Source organism: Eumetopias jubatus, unplaced genomic scaffold, assembly GCF_037043125.1.
Source record: "Eumetopias jubatus isolate StellerSeaLion01/CBP00866 unplaced genomic scaffold, mEumJub1_p1.0 scaffold_13, whole genome shotgun sequence".
Lineage (NCBI taxonomy): Eukaryota > Metazoa > Chordata > Mammalia > Carnivora > Otariidae > Eumetopias > Eumetopias jubatus.
The window spans coordinates 109464598-109470597 of record NW_028274819.1 but is presented as its reverse complement, the minus strand read 5'-3'; positions in this window follow the sequence as shown (position 1 = coordinate 109470597).

The following is a 6000-nucleotide window of genomic DNA, read 5'->3' as shown; positions in this document are numbered from 1 at the left end:
CTTGATAATGTTTGACTTTTAAATTTTGCCACTCTGAAGAATGGAAAACCACATGGTGGTTTTGATTTGTATATCTCTAACTATTCATGAGATTTAACACTCTTCCTATGTTTGAGTCAGTTGTACTCTCTTCTGTGAAATTCCTTTCCCTTTTGTTTATTTACTGTTTTCTCATGAGTTGGACTTCTTTAATATATGCTAGTTATAAATGTTCTGTTGATTATATGCATTGAATATATAGTCTTCCAATTTGACATTGCTTTTCCACTTTGTGATTCTTAAAATGTATTTTTCTTTATGACACTTTCTGTGTCTCATTAAGAAATTTTTTGCTGACCTGAGATCCTACAGATTTTCTGGTCTATTTTCCTCTAAAAGTTTTATAGTTTGTCCTTATACATTTAAATCTTTAAACCACCTGGGATGTATGTTGTGTATGATATGAAGTCTGATTTAAATTTTCAACACGAATGTTACAAGGATCAGTAGAAAATTTTACAGTTTTGAAATTACAAAATCCAGTGATTTATAGGTCAAAGAACAAACATATGGGAATTTGACTAACATTTAAAACTGAAAATTAATCCTTTGGAATTTGTTGAGACATCCTATGGCCCACTGTGGTACAACTTCAAACCTGTTTTATGCACTAGAAAAGGAAGAATATTTTGCAGCAATTAGGTAAAGTATTCTATATGTGGTGTTAAGGGTGTTATTTAAATGTTCCACATCCTTACGGATCTTTTATCTGCTTAATCCATCAATTACTGACCAGTGCCCAAAAAATATCTTTCACTATAATTATTGATTTTCTTATTTGACCTCTTAGTTCTGCCAATTTTTATTGGAATGTAAATATACTTTTATATATAATTATAATCATATTTATCTTTAGCGTATCTATCACCATTTTTTACAAAGTTTAAGTTTACGATTTTACTATCTAGAAGTGACTAAGTGTTTTATAATTAGGAAAATCACTTTTCAACATCCAGAAATTTTTCTTTGGCTAAATTGCTAATTTCCATAATACATATATAGCTAAATTTTTTTCTGTTGAGATCTGATTTGGCAGTTTGTTCAACAGATTTTATTTTTAAAATGTTTTAATTAAAAAAGTTTTTATTGAAGTACAGTTGACACAATGTTACATTCGTGTCAGGTGCACAATATACTGATTGAACAGGTCTCTCCTTGTTATGCTCACAAGTGTAGCTGCCGCCGGTGATACAGTCACACTGGCTAGTGCTTCCTTTTGTCTCCATGACTTGTTCGTTCCATGGCTGGAAGCCTGGATCTCCCACTCTCCTCCCATTTTGCCCATCCCTCCATCACTGTCCCCTCTGGCAACCATCAGTTTGTTTTCTGTTTTTATAGGTCGGTTTCTGCTTGTTTGTTTATTCATTTGTCTTACTTTTTCGGTTCCATGTATAAACGAAGTCCTATGGAATTTGTCTTTCTCTGCTGTATTTCACTTAGCATGGACCTCTAGGTCCATCCGTGTTGTCACAAATGGCAGGATCTCACCCTTCTTTATGGTTGAGTGATATTCATGTGTGTGTGCACGCACGTGCATGGATGCACATCCATGCCACATCTTTTTTATTCTTATATTGTTGGACACTTGGGTTGCTTTCATATTTTAACTATCATAAATAATGCTGCTGTAAACACAGGGGTGCCTAGAATACAGCTATGTTTTTTAAGTATAGCATTTACTTAATATATCTTTTTTCTGCTCTTTTACTCCTATCTTTCTGTGTTTTTATATTATAAACATATTTTATGTAAATAATTTATAGATCCACCTTTTTCCCAGTCTGAGAATTTTTTCTTTTAACTTGACTTCTAAATTCCTTTTACTTTATTACAATTACTTTTAGATTGTAGATTTATTTCTAACATTTAGATTTATTTAGATTTATTTCTAACATTTAGATTTATTTCTAACATTATTTTGTGCTTTCTTTTGCCCAGCATTTTCTATTTCTTTTTCTTTATTTTCTTGCCTTGATTGACTATTTCATTTTTTCGTTATATTTTTGATCTGCTGATTTTGTTATTTTATAATCTATTCTCATTGCAATATTATTCTATAAATTTAAAGACAATACTTCCCAAAATCTCAGGTTAATCAATGCCTTTATTTAGACTCTAACAAATAACACAAGGATCTAATTTTAGAACATTTAAAGATGTATAAATATCCTCCCTATGCACCATTGTTGTCAGATATTCTGGTTTTATCTTATGTTTTACAACCTCAAAATATTGTTATAATTGCTTTACATGGCAAATGTTTTTTATTTATCCACAGTTTCTCACTTTATTATTTTTTTAATTTATTGTGGAGTCTCAGATTTTTTTCTGGGTTTATTTTCCTCTCACCTGAAGAACATCCTTTAGTATTTTTCTTAATACATTTCTGCCAGAGACAAACTTGGCTCATTTTCTCTTGCCTTATAAAAAGGTTTTATTTTGCATTCCTTCTTGAGAAAACTTTGTGTTGAATACAACTCTCGTGAGATTGACATTTGTCCTCCATCTGCCTATGGTGGAAACCATCCATTGTCTTGTGACTTCCCTTGTTGCTGTTAGTCTACTTTTCTCTCCTTTGTAGGCAACCTCTTTTTTTTTTTCCTCACTAATTTAAAAATCACTGTATCCAAAGTTCTGTCTAGGTTTAGATTTCTTCTTATTCATTCTTCTTTGGTATTGTTTGGCTTCTCCTTGTTCTGAAAAGTCTAAGCCATTTTCTGTTTGTATATTACTTCTGGCCCATTCTCCCTCTGGGTGGCATTCCAGTTAAGACACATTAATTCTTCTAACTCTGTCCTCCATGCACCTGGTCTTTATTTTATATTTCCATTTCTTTGTTTTTCTGGTCTGCCTTCCCTTAATCTCTATATTTTCCCCTTCACTATTCTTTGTTAAATGTACCCATTCTGCTGTTAGACCAAAGATTGAGTTTTAAGTTACATTAGTATATTATACATTTCTATAAATTTTTCTTAGCTCTGCTTAAATTTTGTTTGCTGTTTATCCTCCCTGTAAAGCTTCTTTCAATTTCTTGAAACATATTGAAATATACTCATGTTACATTGTTTTGCATTAATTCCATCATCCAAAGGTTTCACAGTATCAGCTTGGCCACTTTTTTCTGCTGCCGCTTTCTCATACTAGAGCCTTATTTCCTCGTGCATTTGGGTATTTTTATCTGTGAGATACTACTTTCTTTGAAACTTATCTGAGCAAAAGTTTTTGTGGCCAGGGCAAAGATAAGTTCCTGCAGAAAATGTTTCTGTGTGCTTCTCAGGTGTTTGGAATAGAGTCTCAGATGACTCAAAATAATTCTTGGTTTGGAAAAAATAATAATCACTCTTGGTTTGAGATTATTTAGCCAACTCAGGTAGTGTCGTTTTGGCTTGCACACTTGTGTATGAGTCATAATATGGCTTTAATTGCTCAAGGAGATTTTTATTTCCTCCTCTAATCAGTATAGTGAGTGAGACAGATGGACGTGTTTTCTATTTTCTGGTTGGTAGAATAGGGTGGGGGGGGAGAAAGCATATATTAGTTCACCCCTACATTAACTGTATGGTTCTGTGCGTTTGAGTTGATAGAGCACAAGATGGATTCATCTTCTATTTTCTGATATTACAAGTCCTCAACTTGCAAATGTTCATTTTCACGGGGCATAGTGATGTGTTCAAGAGGCTATATTTAAGAATATGATTTTGTTTCATATATACGTGTGTGTGTGCATATACACGATATTGATATATATCACATTATTTTTTAGTTTTCCACAGGAGGGGCCAGGTACCTAAACTACCGTATTTCTAGAAATTGAACAAATTGAACATGTTTCTTCAATATCTAAGGTGAAAAGTCTCATTATTCAAACTGGTGATATCGGTTTACATTATTGTCATTAGTCTTATATTTGATTTAGATACATTCTACTTTGTATCTTTTCTTGACCATACCTTAAGCTTTCTCACCATTTCTTTGTATTAATTGAGTTTTCTTTTTTTCTCCCCTCCTTTTTTTCTCTTTATCTATTTGGCAGTTTTACAACTTCTGTTTCTTTCAGGTTCACTCTTCAGTTCTGACAGACACAGCTACCATAGTAAACCTAATGCTAACACTCATACCCACTTCTCAGACCATTGAAGACCTTAATGTACTTCACACTGGTCCTTCACTCCCACCTCCCATGTCATTACATTTTGTATGAATCCCATCTCAACTTTTAAAACATCTCTTTAATTGGCAGGCGCCTGGGTGGCTCAGATGGTTGAGCGTCTGCCTTCGGCTCAGGTCATGGTCCCAGGGTCCTGGGATCGAGTCCCGCATCGGGCTCCCTGCTCAGCGGGGAGTCTGCTTCTCCCTCTGCCTCTCTCTCTCCGTCTTTCATGAATAAATAAATAAAATCTTTAAAAAAAATAAAAATCTCTTTAATTGGCATTATGGTTATTATTTATTTATATGGTCAGTGCCTGTTTGGATTCACCAACATAGAGCATTGGTATCTTTGCTGCTTATTCTCCTTATATCTCAAAGTTTTTCTGAGGTCCTTTGCTTTCTTACAGAAGTATATTCTTAAGCTCATTAGAAAATGAGTTTGTTTTTATTTAAAAATGTCTTTATTCTGCCTGAATTCTAAATTCACACTCTTTTTCTCTCGGCACACTGAAATATGCCAACCTCTTTCTGACTTATGTCACGGCTACTGAGACACATGCTATTTGTCTAATTATTATTTCCTTGTAGAACATCTGCCTTCTCCCCCAATTGCTTTTAAGTTCTGTCCTTGTGTAAGATGATTCTGTTACTTTGCCTGAAATCAAGAACCCCTCTCCCTCTGTGTTTTCCCCCTATTGTTCTTTTATTTTTTTTTTAAGATTTTATTTATTTATTCATGAGAGACAGAGGGAGAGAGAGAGAGAGAAGCAGAGGGAGAAGCAGGCTTCCCGCGGAGCAGGGAGCCCGAAGCGGGGCTCGATCCCAGGACCCCGGGATCATGACCTGAGCCGAAGGCAGACGCTTAACCATCTGAGCCACCCAGGCGCCCTATTGTTCTGTTTTGTTTCTTCCTGGTGGCAGTTTCCCCCCGCCTCTATGTTCTAAAATTTTAGATTGTGAGCTAGGTTTGAGAAAGCTTTGTTTAGAAAAGCATTAATTTACTCTGGGTTGAAATGGTGTCACCCCAGAGATGCTTTGCATTTTCTTTTGGTAGAAGCACAAGGGATGTCACCAGGGCAGGAAACTTTTTATAGTAGTTCAATGTTTAAAACATACAATTCTTAAATTTAAAAAAATAATTAAAAAATCCTAACTGTGGTTTCAGGTTATCAATTCTTAAGGGAAACTATAATTTTTGTCCCACCTGAGCAATACTGAAACAGAAAAACTTCCTCCATGCAATTTTCCAGCTGAGGGTAGATTTTTTTTTTTTTTTTCTGGTCCATTTTTTATTGATGGTGCGATCCCATGTGGGTTCTGGCTTTATCCTGAGGGTACCATTTCCCCGTGGCCCAACCTCATGCCTGTTGGGCATTAAAGTCCCTCGTTTAATGAACCTTCGAAGCCTCCCCTCCCCCTTCCCCCATCCCACACCACAGTCAGCCTTCTGCATGCTCACATATGCCTTTTATTTTGGGCTTCCACTTCATCTTCTTACTTCGTTCCCCAAGCTATCCACCTTATCCTTCATTTCTACCTCTTTTTTTTTAGAAGAGTGGTTTCCAGGTGCCTTCTCCATCCCAGGGCTAGAGATCTTCCCCTACTATTTTCTATAGAATTCCTACTCACGCGTCAGTTCTCAGCTCAAAATTGACGTCCTCGGTGATGTATTTCCCCATCTCTATCATATACTATGACAGCACTTTGTAAGTTTTCCATTCCATATTATTTGCAATTTTTGATTATGAATCACTATGCAATTCTGATGAATCTTTGTCTCCCCCACCATTTACTCAGCTTCATCACGAGACA